The following is a 19,007-nucleotide window of genomic DNA, read 5'->3' as shown; positions in this document are numbered from 1 at the left end:
GGCTGGGAACTTTATTCACAAAGTGTGATCAGTACTGCATAACAGGATGGGCCGGTCCCGGCTTCAGCGGTCTGGAATAGGTGTTTTTTTCATCTGCCAGGTGTCAGTGTGATGCCTTCTACTGCATTTACTACACTGTGTCACAGCACGTTGTCTTCTCTGATGAACACAACTGAAGTCACAAAGATAGACACAATGGTACAATAAGAGGTAAAGCGAGAAACACTAGATTATCCCTAAAGATCCTTAGTACAAATAGCAACGGAGGTTCAGTCATTCCTATTAACAAATGGAAAAAAAACTAAAGTATTTACCAACAGAGAAATCGATTAAACCTCCCAGAGCCTGCCACATTTTAACTAGCATTTCACGTAAGACATGCTATGTTTCATGCATACACGTCCAATTTTGGCTTATACATTTATTTGATTTTTCAGGTCCTAAATATTAGCAACTTACTAATGATTAAACTTGTTTTTTTGCACTTTACATTCTAAAAGATGAACAGAAAAACTGTAGTGCAAACGTTAAATCATTTGTCTTATATCATTCATTTATCTATGTAATCACAATTCTTTTTGTCAATCCTGGGCCCTTAGACCTCAGGCGTAGCCTAAAACAGTTATTACCAGTTCTTTAGACTTGTGCCTCTCACTTTCCTAGCAGATAAGGTTTCAGATGTGGCTGCGGGCTTTATTCCTTTTACCAGCCCCTGTAAATTGCATGGTAATCACGGGCCATCCTTTTTCTTAAACCCGTGCTAATAATGCCCTTAGGTGAGGATTATCCGCTGAGCTACCTTACTCTTTCATTAGACTTTTCATGCTTTCAAACAGCAAAGGGCCAAGATGATGAAGGTATTTCAACTCTACTATCTTGAATACTGAGAGGTCCAGGTGGCGGAGGGAGATGTCAGAGGGCGAAGGCACTAAAATAGTCCTTGCTCTAGACTACTGTCTCCAGGGAAGTAGTGTCCAAAAACTGGTCATAATTGTTAGGGCGGAGGTTGATGCAGAGTGTCCAGCACCTTGGAGTTAGGATACAGCAGAAAATTCTGCATTACCAAATTTCTGCCTCCATGGCAAGTTGCAGAATGGAAATGTTCATTGGACATCAGAGAGCAACAAATTACTGCAGGGGAATGGGATGGGCTGGCAAACCGATAACTTCCTAGGGTGATCTGTTGGCTTTAGAGGGCAGTCCCATGTATTGAGTGGATCATTCTGCGGAGGGATCATAGTAACCTGCCACCGCCATGGACGGAAATGAGGGTACAGCAAACAATCTCAGTAGGTAAGGTTGAATATTCTTTCAATATCACATAGGGCACAGCGGTGGTGGATGCCCACTCAGAGGAGTGTGCCTGCCAGGCAGCGGAGGCATTGCTCACAAGAGTAAAAGGTTTCTGCTATCATGACAAAACCATGTGATGCAAGGTGCCAACTTGCTCCAACTGTCCTTTTCAGGAGAGAAGAAATACAGCATTTGCCTGCAAGAACACCTCTCCCCTCTTGGTCCATAAACAGAACAAAAAAATAAAAATGAGGGAACAGTTACAGACCAAATCCTTGTCAATGGGGCCTTTGCACTACCCAAAAAGAGTTCCTTGAATATGATCACATTGGAAACTAGGCCGAAAGCTGTTCCTTATTCCTGGGGAGTCTGAAGTTGTCTAAATGGAGAAGAGAGTAAGATGATTGGTTGAGTGTTTCCCGCTTACACTTTTCCAATGATGCATGACAGGGAGAACAACATGTCACTGATGAAAAAACGCATTTCTGAGACATGCACATGTTTCTGATGCATGTGTGGAAGCTGAGCACTAGAACACAGGGCCATGCTGACTGGCTAGCATCACTATGTAGGCTGCAAAAGACTGTTGATTATTGATTCATATACGTAATAAAGGTAAAAAGACCCTTAAACACCACTCAGGGAAGTAAGGCCTGATGCAACTGCCCTTGGTTTACTATTGGCTGTCCATCGTTGTGAGCATGTTCCTCATCGCGCTTCCGTGCCACAGACAGCGCAGCGCCTGCTCCCACGCGAGGACCGCCAGCAGTGGCGCTTTCCTTTCTGTTTTCAGCGGCCAAAAATAAGTGCCGGCATGAGCTCATTTGCAGAGAGTGGAGCTGGCAGCCTTATCAGGAGGGGGGAAAGGCGAGCTGAAGATTAAAAGCTATCGCAGTGACAGAAGTCTTTATTAGGTCGGGCAGTAGTGGAATGTGGTGTACACAGGATAAAGTGACGGCACGGCGAGCATTTAGGCAAAACTAGAGCAGTGATCATGTTTGATGTTGCTCTCCGCCTCCATGCCTTGGTGATCCAGTTGGCCCGCAACAAGCACAGCCTGGAGACGGGGTTATGTGAAGTGATGTTTGTTGGGGGGCGGGCGGGTTGCATCCATCAGAGGTAGCAGCTCATGCACAAATAAGCCAGAATGTTATTTTTTGTGTGGCAGAGCTACTGCAATCACAAAATATAAAGAAACAAATACTCTTGGAGAGAGACCTTTGCTTTCCTGGAACAAACAGTCTAGTTCTGGCAAGGACAGGATTTTGCTCAGTCCCATGTGTTCTGATTTTGCAACTCAACGATTCTGTGCTTGTTTGCTTCTCTTTTTAACGCATCAGAGAGCATTGGTTCATCAGGGTGAAGCAAGCCTGCCTCTTCCTGCATGGATCCAGTTTAAGGCCAGTGTTTGATCCTCTGAGCCTGTTCCAAACTTACCATCAGTGCATTTTACTTTAAAGCATGAGGTGTACCTCGTGGATCCAGCAGGGTAAGATCAAAGTCACATTTTGAGGATAGCCGGTGGCTATAAGTTCCATTTTAATGCAATGAATGCCAGTTTTTCGTTTTTGATTCTCTTGAAAATCTGACCTAGAACCAGCCCTCTGCACCAATATTGGACAAAGTTGATTTACACAAGAGCCTTGGTGAGCCTTCAATTCCCCTTGCAGACGGGTGCAGTGAGTGACTGCACCCACCAGCCAGGGGATGTCACGAGGGGGTCCATAGGACCCCCTTCACCTCCTGCAGAGGGCTGCCATCAGGGGGCTCACTGACAGTCTGCCACCTCTTAGGTGGCGCATTGTCAATGCGCCTCCTAACAGCTTCTTTGCCACTGCGCCACATCTATAATACGGCGCAGGCACAGAGGCAAAGAGATTCGCTCATGTGCGTGGGGACACGCCCCCATGCAAATGAGGCAACGCCCTCTGATGATAGTGTTAATGCTATAATTGATCCAGCACTATCTGTATTACAGAAAGGGTTGTACAAGCATCTACGGCCCTTTCTGTAACAACTAAGTGCCCCGGGGTCGTGCAAAGCGGGCGCAAATGTACATTGGACCCCCCAGGGCCCTTTGTATAAAACGGTTCCAGGTCTCATTGACTTGAAGCATCAGACACGTGCTTCTGTCTTTTCTCCCTGGGTGGGCGATAAGTGCAGCTGTCACTGTAAGGGCAATGAAGCCATCTCATACCAATCACAGGCATATGATAACATCTTTCATGGCATCAGTACCTATAACTGGATGTCTCTGTCCACATGACACATCGACTATCCTTCCTTTAGGGGTCCTGATAGATCTGGGAGGATTTTTGACCGATTGTGCATGTATGCCAACAGCTATCATGCAATATGTTTAGTTATGGGGTCCTGTGGCTTTAAGTTGTCAGACCAGTCTTGAACTGAACTGATCCAACCCTGTGCCCATAATCTGATTGCAGCTCACCTTACCTGAACTCTGGACACTGCGCACTAAACCCTGCCTTTAACATGGGGTTGCGGAGACAGCCACACGAGGCCAACTAAAAGTGCACCTCGAGCTGAGCATAATTGCTGGAGATCCTTCACTGAGAATGAAACTGCACTGAACTCCTCCCAGAGCTCCTTTTTCATGCATATTTTGCAGCTATTAGGGATGCATTTTACAAGGTCAAGAGATTTTTTCTGGGGTATGTGGTGAATATTTTCCCATTGGGACTCCAAAGCACCTTGAACATGCACATATTAAGAAATCCCACACATAGGGTGCAGATGAAATCGAACATAGGACAGGCATACATTTCGGAAAGGCATTCATTGTTACGTTTTTTTTTAGATTGGTAGGCATTTAAGACAATATTTGAAATGTTCCTATTTCCATTCTAAAAAGGGCACATGAGGCTGCAGAGGTATATTTCCTGCTAACATATGTTAGTATAAATCATGTTGGGTGTGGCGCTGCCTGTTAAAGAGATAGGTTACATGATGCCTAATTTGTAGCGCTGTGACTACAATATGATTTCTCTTCGGGAGAAGGAATGACTGCTTAGATGCACTCACAATAATTTAGAAAACTGAAGTTATGAGTCTGTGTAGTGTCTGTGCTGATCCCACAGGCATCCAGTGGCTGTGTTGTTGAATAGCATTGTCCAGTATTGTGTTGTGACATGCCGTGTTATGGTTCACCCATGAGCTAAATCGAAGGCAGGGAAGACCGGCTTGGCAGTACGGGCTGGACTGTTCCCATGAGGACCAGGGTCAAGACTGATTTGCATATAGCTGGGTCTGAACTGAGGTGGCGAAGTGAGCTAAAGAACAATGATGGATTCAACCCAGATCTGTGACTGGGGGTGAGTGTCTGAAAAGTTTCAGCGCTATGTCCATCATCGCCTGGTGTTTGATAAATTGAAGGCAGTGCATCTAAAAAGTCAAAACCCCTCTATGCAATAAAACACTAACAGATACGATCAACCTAATGAAGTATTCAGACAAACAACATATTAAACAAACCGGTGCCCACATTATACAATGTGTCCTGAAGCCACACTGCTGTTCACAACAATAACTGTGCAGCCATTTATAATGTCTAATTTAGAACAAACACAATGATGGACAACATGTTAATACTTGCCAGGCAATGCCACTTAATTTACAATCAAGGTATTGCAGGGCCCTGTTTGCTGTGCAGTATGTACAGAGTTAACATATGGGGCTCATTACTCTAAAGTGCTACTCAGGGAATCTCTCCCTCTCCGGGACTCCATTATTGTTAATGGGGTTTCTGCATGGAGCTCTGTCAACATTAATGATATCTGGATGCAGAACTCCCAGCACAGTGTCACCAAAGTATGGTTTAATGGAGTAATATGGCATATGGTTTTATTGGACACATTTCAAACCTTTAGAGGACAGCAGGTCCCACCTCGATTCAGATGCAAAGGTCCCATTTACATCAGTGCCAGCCTTGGAAGTTCTACAAAGGCAGCCATGCCGCTGCACACGTGCAGATGGCATTTTTCAATTTTGGAGTTATATACAACGCGTGAATACAATTTCAGTCAGGGTTTGCCTAATGCATCAACAGCAATTAGGACATAGAAACATACATATGAATCCATATCTTTGAAAGATAAAAGCTTTCATGGGATTTGTCTGCAAGGCCACATCTGGGTGATTCTGGCTCTATCTTGGCTGTGCTGTGTTTCCCTTTGTTTGTGGCACTCTATGTTTGTTTCTCTTATTTTGTTGCAAGCTATGAAACAACTTCCCCAGAATCTGAAAAATATGACATCCCATTTCGATTAGAAACTAAAAGCTTGGGTGCACCATAAAGAGTCTATGTTGGAATTTATTGGAAGATACGGATGGCTACAATATTTTCCTTCGATGTGTGCTTGGAAACTCTCTGGGATAACTGTACTTTACAAACATAAATTAAATTAAAATGTAAATCAGTTAAATATTGGTAGATTTAGCATTTAAGATCCTGGTTTAATGTCCATGCATTATCACTGCATCAAATTTAGCTCTGGGCTCTTCCTGAAGTCCAGAATAGGTTGACACAATATTAGCCTAGACCTGCTCGATTGCGAAAGAACTGTACTAGTCGATAATCCTTTCTGCATTGTGTACTGATACTACATTAACATGATTCTCTTTAGAAACATGGTCCTCTATACAATAAATAGTGATTTGTACACTACCATCTGAGTCGAGACTTCCGTGTCCATGTTTGAAAGTATATTGACTCAATCATTCCTTTTGAGTACTTTACACCCTTAAGCATCCTATATCTTTCTAATGAGGAACAATGGACTTTTTCAAGAAGGGAACTGTTGGGATAGAGGACAATATTAGTTATGGTTCGATACGATCCCAACTCAGTCATAGCATGTGTGCTCTATATAGACTCATATACAGATCGGATTATTAGTGCTCCAGACTAGTATCTGGAGTATGCTTATGCATTTATTTTTAAAGCTGTGCATAAGAACTTAAAACACATTTCCCAAACACAGGGCCCATAGCATAGCATTATCAGGGAATAAGATGTATAATATTTGTTCTAATATGTGGAGAAGTGTGGCTCACTGGTTAGAGGAGGCAGACCCTGATGCAGAGGTCAGACCCGGGACCAGGGTTCAATTCCCGACGCGGCAGGGTCTTGAGCTCAAAATGTCCATGGACTCGATAATTCTCGCCTCGGTGCCTACTCGAATCATGGGTTCACACTCTGCAACTCTGGGCAATAACTTGCTTAATCTCCACTACGGCCCCACTGCGATGGGATGCCTGGTCTTCACCTTGGGGATGCCCAGTAGGGGCTATCTCGCAGGGAAAGCCAGGACGGGTTCCCAAAGCAAGTGCTAAGAGACCTGTAGGTGATTTGGCGCTATATAAATCGAAATTAACATAACATAATATTCCAGTGATCTCACTGCTTATGCTTAAAGGCATTCTGTTCCATGGGCAGGGTACAAATACATAGCCACGGGACACAAAATACAAAGTCGGTGCCTTCTTTCGAGATTTACTCAAATTTAGGGGCAGGGAGCAGACCCATGTGGGTTGGGGTCGGGGGTAAAGGAACAAATGGAGATAATCTTTAATCAGGTTGACATCAAATCAATTCTGCTTCCATATCTCACCTGACACACCATTAAGATGGACTTTTCTTACAAAACTCCATCGCCCAGCTTATGTAAACCACATAGTTAAACACGCAAGCGTCACTGGGCTCAATTATTGTTTGGGAACAATTAGCAATAAAACAGGTCCTGGTTAAAGGAAGTAAGATGTAAAACTTGCAATAAAAAAAGACCATTATAACAAATGCACATCGCAGTGTGCGTGTAATGTGGAATGGATCATTGAATCGTGGTCACTTTTATATTTTAATGGCTCTTTATCGTCTTGCTGTCTTGCTTTTTGTGTAGGATTGCTGTAAACACATAATGAGCACCAGACAGAAGACGAAAAGAGTACTTTAATTGGCCAACATTTCCAATATAGTTTTTTCCAATATGTTGTTCGTTTAGATTTGTGTTGTGAAATTTGCGAATTTTCTAAGAATGAAGTTAAAAATATACACATATACGTTCCACACCGGCCAGTATTTCAGAAATTTCACTTTTGTGTTTTTTTTATTCTGATATTTCATTCTGCCCAAGAGAATAGATCTGTGTATCTCATTTCTCAGTTTTACAAATTAATTTCTTGCTACCTATATGCATGCTTCCTCACTCTGGAAATATTATGTGGTCCATTTCTCTCTACTCTTCAACGCTAGCATTATATTTTATAATTGAAAGATGAATCAAATGGTTTTGCAAACATATCAAACATAATTTGAAAATATGACATGCAGGAAGACAGTTCAAAATGTATCATTAAAGTGGCTATTCTCACTAAATGTAATATTTGATCATTATTAAACTTGATGAACTCTAGGGAGAAAGTTGCTCTACTGCCCCCAATTTACACTAGTATAGAGTATTTTGAAGAATTGAAGCAAAAATATATATTTTTGGGGATATGAGCACACACAGCATCCACGTCATCAATCATGTAGTACGATTCCCCCTAATATTAGTCTTCTTGAGTTTTTTTCTTTTTACCATCCATTAAACATATACTTATTTATATCTGACCATTCTGAAAATGTCTGTTATTGCTGCACTGTTTCCTAATCTAAATGTATTTCTTTAGTATTGCATGAGCATCATCTGATCGCAAACAGTGTTTATCCCTAAATGTAGTAAAATTGGTTTAAAAAAAGAAAAAATAATAGGATTTCACGTAACATCTTTTTTTTCCTTTATACATAACAATAACTTGTAAAGTACACGGTTAGGGCGAGTGACTACCGCTTAAAAATAGCAAACTTCCAATATCTTCTAATGCTATGTCATTATCATTTTTAGCCTACACATAAGGCAATGTGAATATGGAATTTCTTAGTTAAAGGGCTCAGCTTCTGGATTTTATTTGTAGAGAGTGAGTCTCAACCCTTTTTTGCAGCCTTTGTGTACGCTTCACGTGGGAGGTGGGTTGTATATGGACGGCTGAGCTGAAATGAGAGCCGCCACTCGACCACATTGCAGCGCGTTGATGTATGGTCGCCAGGCCAATGCCGCTTCACCACAGGTTAGTGAGGCTTCAAATGGGGTAGACCAGGAGCCGGCAGCCCAGCCAGTCAAATTACAGAATGCTGAAAAGGTCAAAGAAGCAGAGAGCATGCCACCATTATTTACAGAATATATGAGGCATCACGTTTCTGATGCCTTTCATTTTGTGACTAAGATTGTTACAAGAGCAAAACTGATGGATCAATTCCAGGGGCTGCGACTGTGCGGAACGCTGGAAATGGCGGACTTTGAGAAAATTGTCATGCTGATAATACGGGAGCTCTAATGCTGTGCATGGGCAAATCTGTACCAATCTCTACCAATGGACTATGTTTTGGTGCAGAGCACAAATCATAAAATAAAAAAAAATGGGAAGGGTTATAAGCACATGCAAAGTGGCACCATAGGAAGCCCCTTTAAAACTCTGCCTAGGATGGAATGTTTAGGCATCTGATATATTCCTATAATCCTTTCATTTTTTGATAGTTTTGCAAATGAAAACCTGCATACATCTCCTTACTGGGTAGAGCAGCCTCAAGAGTGATGCAGCGTTGACTTGAGGTCACGGGTTCATATTCTAGCAAGGTTAACTCAGCCTCTCATCCTTCCACGGCCAATTAACACAATAAAAATGAGTAATAAAAATCCATGCAAAATGTTATCAGGAAAGCGCCTTCATCGTTATGATAAGCCATTTTCTCCACTCTGAAAGTGTAATGCATTAGTTTCCGAAATGTATTTGTTTACTTCTGACAATGCGCAAAAGAACATTTAGCAACAAATAAGAGACATACTCACCTCTTTGAGGGACTCACACAGTGATCATATGGCAAACCGTGGATGGGTGGATGCAGCCAAAGCTCAAAAAACAACAAAATGTGTTTCAATACAGAGCTGGTTTAACCTCTTCCATGCTCATGACGGCTCCCGGCCGTCATGAGTCACGGTGGGCGTGTGCTGATGACGGCCAGGAGCCGTCATGACCACGCCCGCGATTGGAATCTCAGCACTGCGGCGGAATTCGCGCCGCTGCGATGAGGTTAATATGCTAGCAGTTGTCGTGGTGAAGTGCAAGGTGATGCCCCAGCTTAATAAAAGGGATGGCGATCCCTCCAGAGACAGAGGCCCACACTTACTAACCCTTTGCACCGGGTTTGTGTAATATAAGTGATACACACTGGTACAAACTTTTGAATTGGGATTTACTTTCCATCTGAAATCTTGTGTTGTGCTCGAAGGAAGCCCTAAAGTAATATAAAGTAGCGTGCATCAAGGGAGTGTAAAATGGGTGGCACCTGGGTTTTCCCCTGAAACCACCCAGAATTTTTGATGAAAAGCCCAATTTACTACAAAAGGTAGACAGGGCTTTGTACCAGGAAATGTACACCTCCTTGAGACAGGCATCATTTTGTAAAAGGTTTTGTTTCTTCATTTTTTTCCAATTCTTTATGCATGCTGTATTGTACAGCGCTGTGGTGCAAGGTTGTGTGAGTGGCACAAGGCATCCTGGTGTGAGGCAGCGCAGAGAGACAGAACAACTAGATACTACTTTTATAGATATGGCGCTGTTCAGCTAACTCCCTTTCAGCCAGCTCAGGAGCTTTGGTCTTGCATAGCTCCATTTCCACAGCCCTTACAATGTGGCAACTTTGAGTTCTGAATACATGGATTCATTATAGCATCCCAAGATCTGAGGCAAGTTCTAGGGCATCTGACAGGTGCACATTGCCTTTTGCATTCTTGGAACAATCCTGGTCCTCGTCTCTTCACATCTTGGAAGTCTTTTTCTGTCACTTCGTCATTCACGCTTTGCTGCTGACTGTTATGGCCATATTTCAAAAAGTCGATTCTTAAAAACAAAAACACTAAAATGCACAGAAATCGCATTCATATTACCCCAAGACCATATGCGCATCAAAAACCGCTAACCTCGAAACCCTCAAGACACAAAGTTGCCTACGAAGGACATAGGTGTATGTGAAAATATTCAATGGCAAGTTTACCTTGAGCCCTTGTGTGGATGAAACTCCCAGCTAAAACTAAGCCATGATCTATACTACTTTTTTCCTAAAAGCCTCCTAACGTAAAAAACAATGACAGGTAGCCAGTACTGGGCTTCGGCACTGATTGGCCTTTTCTTTTTACACTCATGAGGCACCCTTTTCATTCTGCCTCCTTGTCTTTTGTTCTGCTCCTTCTCTTCTCTTCTTTCCTCTCCTACTCTTCTTAGATTATTTTCAACTGTGCTCTTGCTGTCTTGTCCTACACTAATAGATGTCCAGTTTCTATGATCTACACCCATAAATATGTACGCAACACCAGCACTCCTCGTGCCCACGTGTCAGGCAAAGTGAGCGTCACTGTGTCAAAGCATTGCACCAGTGAGTCAATGTTAGGTGTCTGGCTTGGCCCTTTATATGACACCGATAGCCCTTCCTTGGTTACATCCTCTCCCGCTCTGCTCTTTGAGCAGTGCAAAGAAAGAAAATGATAATAACAAGACATTATTATCATGTTATTTTTCTGTGCCACTCAAAGCCATGTTAGAGCGGGGTGGGAGGGAGCAGGAGTGGTTTGCACTTCACGAGGGGTGCATCTTGGGCCGGCCAAACCGTCATGCGCACTTAGCATGTTCTCCACCTGGCTGTGTGGCACAGCCTGGTGGAGAACATGCCCAGGCTCCCAGGCACTGCCTGAGCTGCGAAACTGCCCACTCAGGCCAATCACGACGCTGCATCAGAACGTCGTGATTGGCTGGGTGAGTCTGGGAGCCTGGGTGCTTCCAGTCCTGCCAGCAGAGTGAGGACGGAGGAGAGGTGTGGAGCAGCGGCAGAATTTTTTTTTTTCACCTTGTGCCCCATCACCCCCTTTCCGAGGCAGCCGCCACTGGAATAAAGCCTGAATCTTGGGGGCACATTACGCCATCATGCAAATGCATTCATGAAGTCTTATTTATTCTATGAAGAGCCAACATATAGTAAAAGAATATGAATTCCTGTTGATCTATAGTCGCATGAATTATGAAATTCATGTGAGTCCATGATTAGCGTCCTGTTTTCTAGCACTATTTAGCATGTTAACTATGCACGACATCTTGCCCTGGTTTTTTTCGGTGATGGCTCTGTGGTTAACCAGTGTAATAGCGCACACAAGTCCTGGATGATGTAATTCAAGCTGCAGTACTAGTAATAGGAGATCGCTAATCAGGCGCCCATTAATCATACAAGTATTAGCCTGCTAACAGATGCAGGGAGCTGCAGGCAGGATAACACATCACCGCACTGCACAGTGATAGTGTTACACAAGGAACAGATGAGGTGACATTTGTTTATGCTGCATTGTATCTCATGCGGATGTTGTGTAGAGGCATGCATATCCAGCCCCAGACTACACCATCACAGACCAAGGCTCTGTGATTTGTGAATGTCACCACAATCCTTAGGTGGCATTACAGGGCTGTATTAAACTTTTCTCTTTATTGTATTTTAAAATTACATTTTTGTTTTGGGACAGTTAGTTTGAAAAAGGTGTTTTTATAATGATTTATATGAAATGATTGACTGTAGTTCAAAAAATAGAAAACAATTATGCAGTTAAGAATGTAGTATTTTAGAAAATATACATATTTTTAAAAAACACAGTCTGTAGAAGACGGGAACCCATGTAGTTGCTCTAAGCAAGGTGCAGCTAACAATGGGCACTGATTGGAATTAGAATGTTCAGTTTTTTTGTACCTTTCATGAAAAGATTGTTAATTAAACAGTAGACAATGGTAAAACCCTGCAGATTCTTAAAGCGACATGGCAGCTCCACACTTGTAAGGCCTATTCAATGAAAAGTATCTTACTGAACCGATTTAATCACTTGGGTTTTAATTCAAGTCAAAAACCCTTTACTCCATAAATGCTTAAAATACTTCAAATACTACAGCATGACCAAATCAAAGCTTTGCAACTTCTCACGAGTAATGAAATGATGCCTGTCAACTGTCTATAATACTAGTAACTAGTTCCACACTCTGCTCATATATACAGTGTGTAAGTGTGTGCACGGTTGAGTTTGTGTATGTGTGTGTGTGTGTGTTTGTTTGTCTGTGTTTGTGTATGTGTGTGAGTGTGTGTATGCTTGTGTGTGTGTGTGTGTGTGTGTACATACCTGATTATTTATATTTACAAAACCAGGGACTTTTTGTAGGCTAACAAGAAATATTATTAGAAGCTAATAGATATCATTAAGCAGCAATAACAATGTGACCGGTGTATCTGAAATCAACTGGAATTGTGCCCATAGTAGCAAACTGAGAGAACAATTCTTCCAAATTGCTGGTAGTTCTTGACATATCGTAAACCAGCGAACAGTGCAGAGAAAAACTATAGATGTGTGGACAAAATAGGTAAATGAACTTTCTGTACCAAACACGATAGACATCACCAAAAAGGAGTCAGTGTTAATGAAGGGAAGGAAGCATACCAGGCACTTGCCTGCCCCTCAAAAACAACCAGATATGCAACATGGAGAATTCTTTGGCTTTTCCAGTCTTCATACAGTTGAGACTGGTGTAAGTGAATGATAATCCCACCACAAGGTAAGAGCTTAAGACAAAGTAGGATTCTACCATTACAATCTCCATCATGCACCCATTCCACATCAACAGTAGAGACGGTTACCTCAACACCATGCCTTTGCGACTCGTGCAGATGGCTGCCTGTGCCGCAGCACTCCGCGGTCCTCCAGCGTGCGGCCTTAGAAAGGAGCGCATCAAAACCAAGGACATCGCACCGCAGTGGTCACCACTTTGTTTTCTTTATTAAGCAAACTATCAATACGAGCAGGAAGAGTCTGGGACGATGTAACCACGGTGCTATAAAATATTTCTACCCACAAAATGGACATTACTTCTTTGGTATCCAAGCCAGGAGGAAATTAATATTTTACATGAAGCAATTTATTTAGCTATAATCATATATTGTAATGGGATGACAGCCTCACCACAGAAACGTATTAAAGCTTTTTGACATCCTATTATTTATGCCTGCTGTGCAGTGAAAACGTTGCTGGAAACAGGATACATGCTATATTCCGATAGCTCCTTCTTCTGCCTGAGCTCCAGGCTTCTCGCGCGTGTCACCAGCTGCTCTGTGCCAGGCAACTTCTTATAGGGTATGGCAGTGTCCTGCAGGCCAAACACATAGCATGGGTTCATGTTTTCACATCTAAATGGCAGGTAAATATTCCTCTTATGGGTTAAATAACTGCCCCAAAGAGAAGAGGCAGCAAGAAGCCAGGATCACGAACTATTAGCTTTCAAGACATGCGACTGTAGAGCGGACGAACGCCCGCGCTCTCCTCTCAAAGCTGTGTATGGTGGAGTAGTACGGGTACCATTTATAGATAAAAGTATTTCACTAATAGGAAACAAATTTATGGTGTGCAACACAAGTACCACTACTGTAGGTGAATTGACCTATTTGTTTATAAAAGGTGTAAATAAACACTTATTTTTGTATTTGTTTATGTATTTATTGCTGACTTGCGAAAAGAGCACCTTGTATTCCTGTTGGTGATGGAGGCATGAAGGGCACATGGTGACCAAGCCCTGTCCCACTGGGTGTGAAGCCTCACCAGCAAGGGATCAAGGATATCATGCAGATGTTAAATCTTTTGAGGGCAGTGCTGCCCCTCTGAACTAGGTGAGCGGTAAGGGGCCAGCAGTACTACACACGACACCCCGTGTGCTGCTAGACAGTGCATAGCAAGTGATGAAAATGCACTAGATGGCTAACTAGACTAAGCCACCAACTGAGAAATGGGTAATCACATACTTAATTTCACAGAGATGCATTTTAATTATGATAAAGCTTCTCTGTCAATTTACTGCAACACCTTAAAGTATCTTTATGCACTGTACACACCAATGCAAATATTTTATATACACTGTCCCGTGGTATAGTCAGCATCCATCACGGGCCATAGAAAGCTTCTAGGAGAGGCTCGACATTGATATGTCTTTCTGGTGGAGCTATATGATAAGGTCTTCTAGCCGCGTTGCACCTGAGGCACTGGGCTCAGTTTTGTAATAAAACCTGCATGGTACTCAATGTCATTTTACCATAGCTAATACATATTACACCCATTTCCCAGTCTACTAAGCAACGAAGACACCCACGGAAGAGAAGTAAACGTAATTTGTGATGACCAGCAGTAATTGCTGAGTCCTGGCTAATGGTCTGCTGAGTCTGCTCAGTGCTGATTCCCCGCTATTGTCTCTCCACGTCTGCTTATTTTTGAGTCCCCGCTAATGTCCTGCCTCTGTCTGCTGATTACTAAACGTGGCTAACGCCTTGTCCAAGTCAACCCTGTGCTAAATCTTAGCTAAAGTCTGGCCCGGTGGCGACCTTTGCTGATTCCTGGCCAACGTCCTGTTTGAGTCACCCGTTGGCCAGGCTGAACTTGTTCATCATCTGACCTCAAATAACCTCTCCTGAAATAACACGCATATATTTTGCCCAGTTACAGTTTATAAGATGTTTATTTATCCTGAAACCACTGAGTTCTGCTTGCTACGCAATTTGACATAGATGTGCTACATTTTAAATCTTTTTTTAAATAAATATAAAAATACTTGGTTAAAACGGAGCAGGACTTTTGGGTTCGCAGACGTGGCAACCAAACCTTCACCAAAGTATACAAGAACATTTGCAAAAGGTGAAGTTCCTGACTTTGTGACTGAAAAAAATATTTCCCACATCCATCTTTTCATGTGAATAGCTCATTGAATGTGTGCCAAAAGAGATTTGAGGATCAAAGACAATTTAAAAAAGTGCTATATATGTTAAAATTTAAGTAAATATTTGTATTAAATTGATGGTGGAATTATGGGCAGAAATCAAAGGAGTAGGAGAAGAAATAGGTATAGGTAACTATTTAAGTACAGATCAAGGAAGATCCCAATAATATTGTTTAACCGCATGCGTGCGGTAGGATTTCCGCCCGTACGCTGGGTTTTACGGATTCGCATGTTACGTGACGAGCTGGGCTCGTCATGAGCGTGCGAGGAGGCTACCTCATGACGAGCCCAGCTCGTCATCAGCGTCGAAGGGGTTAAATGGACAGAATTTGAATCCTTTGATCTCTTCCTGAGCACCAAGCTCACTTCTCTGCCACAAGCCTGATGACCAACAAGGGCAGATCATGCTGGTCAACATAAGACCATAGTGTGAGTCCTGATGCTTCAAAACCGTGCTCTCTTGAAATACCGCATGCGCGCAGTCATCGAGCATCAAGGTGTCACCGGAGAAATATTTAATACTGTTCTTTTCCACCAGGATGCCGGGATCCTGATTCATGCTCCTGATGCTTCACAGTCGGATTACTGCGATGCACTTTATTTCGACCTCGCCATATCTCTTGCAAATCATTTGCAAATGGCCCAGAAGTTAGCAGCCAGGCTGCTTAACTATTACTGTTGTCACCGCATATCTCTCCAATCCTTTACAAGCTTCATTGGTTGCTGGTGTGATCCGGCATCACATTGCATATGAGATGCCGCTTTGACCTTCAAGGCTTACCACATCCTTGTGTCTCTCTCTTTGTAGATTGCTTTTTATCAACAGAGCTGCCTCACTGTTATTCTGGGACACTGCATTAGTTTATTGACGCATTTCTAATTTGCAGATGTTATCAAACCCCCAAAATATGTATGCGATACAAAATAAAGACTGAACCCATGCGTATGTTGTTGGGTAAATTATGCAAATGACAGCTGTTTTCTCTATCTTGTGCATAGTCAGTTGATGAACATATACCACTAGGAAGCATAGGGTCCCTCATAATATATATATAACAGAAAAGGGGAGCTCTGGGAATATCCTTGTTTATGCATTGACAATTTCATGTCAATCAACGTAAATATATTGTTTTGCTCATTCGAAGTCTGTTATGCCAAAGCATTATTAAACATAAGGAACATAATAACCCAAGCAGCTACAAATTAAGTAAAGCAAATCAGATTTTTATCACGACAATCATTGTCCACCAGGAATGAAATAAATGGCTCACAAGTGTTTTATTCTCTGCTACGCGAATATAAAACAGAATAAATAAAGAGATAACTAAATGAATTCGATCAAAGTAGAGGAGTGTGGTTTATTTCAGACATGAACAAATTACCTGAGGCAAAGAAAACAAAAGAGCAGAAGATGCAGGGCATATTAAGCAAAAGTGCAACATATTTTTGGGGATGTTAGTTACTAAGGTGTAGGGGAAGCCCAGTGAAAGACACCTATCCCCAGTAACTCTGTTTTACTCACTCAAAGTTTATTTCCTGGTAGAGTATTTAAGCAGTGAACTAGTGAAATATTGTCCACGGTGAACCTCAATATGATAATTGCTCAAGCTATTTACACTGTGGTTAGTAGCTCACTTTTACCGCTTGCAAATAAAGCATTTCGGGACAACAGAGACCATCACGTACAAAGACCAAAGACTAGACTCTGCAATAAGAATTGATCAATTTGCAAAGGTGATCAGAGAAGTGAGCGACTATCACACCCATGTAAAGGCCACTTGTTTATTCTTGTCTAATGAAGCCTGACGCATAGCGTATAATGCTTCCTGAGAAACGGATCAACCATATGCAGTACATACCAACAATTCACAACACTAAAACCTGGTTCTTCCACAGAACAAAAAGAAAGTACGTTACTCAACACTAAAATGTCTGCTATGTCATCCAAGTGTTTACGACCTTATAGGTGGTCATAAGCACCGATAACACGGTCGTAAGGCCACTGAATACCTCAAGAAGTATATTATCTTCTGCACAACAAACATTAACCAATACGCCAACACCCACACCTTTCTCCAAATAGCTAGAATGTCCAAAGTCGGCTCAATGGAAACATGATGCCTGAAACGAGGCTGACCGATACATTTTACAATCATCTCAACCTGCAAGGCCTCAGACAACTATGTGGTGGTCACCTCTTCTCCCATCACCACAGTGTCCACACAGAGTCCAACATTTGTGTGGTACTTTGTACACATTGTGCAGTTTTGGCATGATTAAACTGCAGTTTTAAAGCTGCGGTGATCTTGTGCTGGGTCTTGCGTGCTGAAAGGGACTGGCTTGTAATAGGCTGACTTAGGTGCAAAAATATTGGTCGGAAACATAAATTGTAGCCAAGGCATATCTCAAACTCTAAATCCCCTTTACTTCAAATCGGGGTTAATGCTGGGACTGGATTTCCAGCTTCAAAGGATTCCCCTGCTCCTCAACCTTCCTCCATTCTTACTCAGCTAACTTTTCGAGCAAATGTACCAAATGCCACGCTAGCTATGATGGAAATGTAGGAATGCTTATTTAACTTTATTTATGTTCTTCTCTGCAGACAAACTACTTCAAAGCCCCCGAGACAGTTGGGGAGTTCCCTTCTCATTCTGCCCTTCTCACACTGATCCTTAATAAAAAATGGTTGCAAGTACATTTATGAGTGTTTCTAGGGTGGGAGTGGCCCTGCATGATTGTGGATGCCCACAAACGCACAATTTTGTAGGTGTTTCTTGCCTCAGACATGGCTGTCTTGCTCCTCTGATACTCCCCCCATACCTCCCCAGCTCTACATTTACAAGCACTGAAAATATGTCACAGTGTCAGTTTCCAAAGCATCATAACTGTCAAAAAGTGCCCTAAGTTCGAGTTGTAATGTTTCTATAAAGCAGGAAATGAAATGTAACATCATCATTCTTTTTTTGAGTCCTGAATTTCTATGTATTTCCTTGTGCCAAAGAGATTGTGACAACAGCTTTCCCTGTAGCAGTGTTACAAAACAGAGGAAGATTTGTTTACCTGAAAATAGCTTGTGAAAAATATATTTTTATATGATGCGTGGGTATTAGGCTGTGCTTTTCCTTAGTGTAAATAGAATGAAATCGCTTTGAGAAGCCCAGAATGTGATAAAAGGCAGGGGTTTCAGAAGCAGGTTTCTGCTCACCAAGTAATGTGTTTAATAATGCTGATCATCACCGGGAGACCCACACTCTGCAGGCCTCGCGCACTAATTGTACATTCAGCTGCCGAGCGCGGGAGCTTTAATGTTAGTCGTGCCTTTTATCTCTCTGGATAACTTAGGACTTAGGGTAGTTGTTTGAAAAAACAAACGCCTGTCTAATGGGTGTGCTGTTCATCCCGCCTCATGCGTGAAGCTTTAGTTTCACCTCAGCAGAAGGTTTGTTCCTCCCAATGCAGTCAAGTGATCGCGAGAGCTGTCAGACCAGCACCAGGGGTGTACCAAAGGCCACTGAGGGGGGAGCCAGCCTTCAGTGGCCCCTTCCACTCAAAGGTCTAAGAATGTAGTGGAGGTATGGGAGACTCAGGGGCCCATCGCCGCAATCTGCAGGGGAGCCACGTCATGTTGCGTTACAGCACTAGCTAGCACCTCCTTATTTTATCTCACCATATTCTCACTATTAGTGCACGAGCAATACCGGGCTGCCTTGGCTCTATTATGGTGAATTATTTTTGCTTGTCAACATGGCAGATTTACCAGCCATCCCACATTAAATTTGATAAACCATGTAAATTAGCAAAAGTAAAATGCTAATACA

General features: G+C 42.5%; 1 protein-coding gene across 3 annotated transcripts in view; it reads left to right on the top strand.

The window, feature by feature from the left end:
- Positions 1 to 19,007, top strand: part of ESRRG (estrogen related receptor gamma) — a 702,537-nt gene that overhangs the window by 604,553 nt on the left and 78,977 nt on the right. The gene's annotated exons all lie outside the window — the stretch shown is intronic.

The sequence above is a fragment of the Lissotriton helveticus genome, chromosome 6 (genome assembly GCF_964261635.1).
Source record: "Lissotriton helveticus chromosome 6, aLisHel1.1, whole genome shotgun sequence".
Taxonomy (NCBI): Eukaryota; Metazoa; Chordata; class Amphibia; order Caudata; family Salamandridae; genus Lissotriton; species Lissotriton helveticus.
Note: the sequence above shows the minus strand (reverse complement) of the source record. Positions and strands in the feature narration are given on the sequence as shown.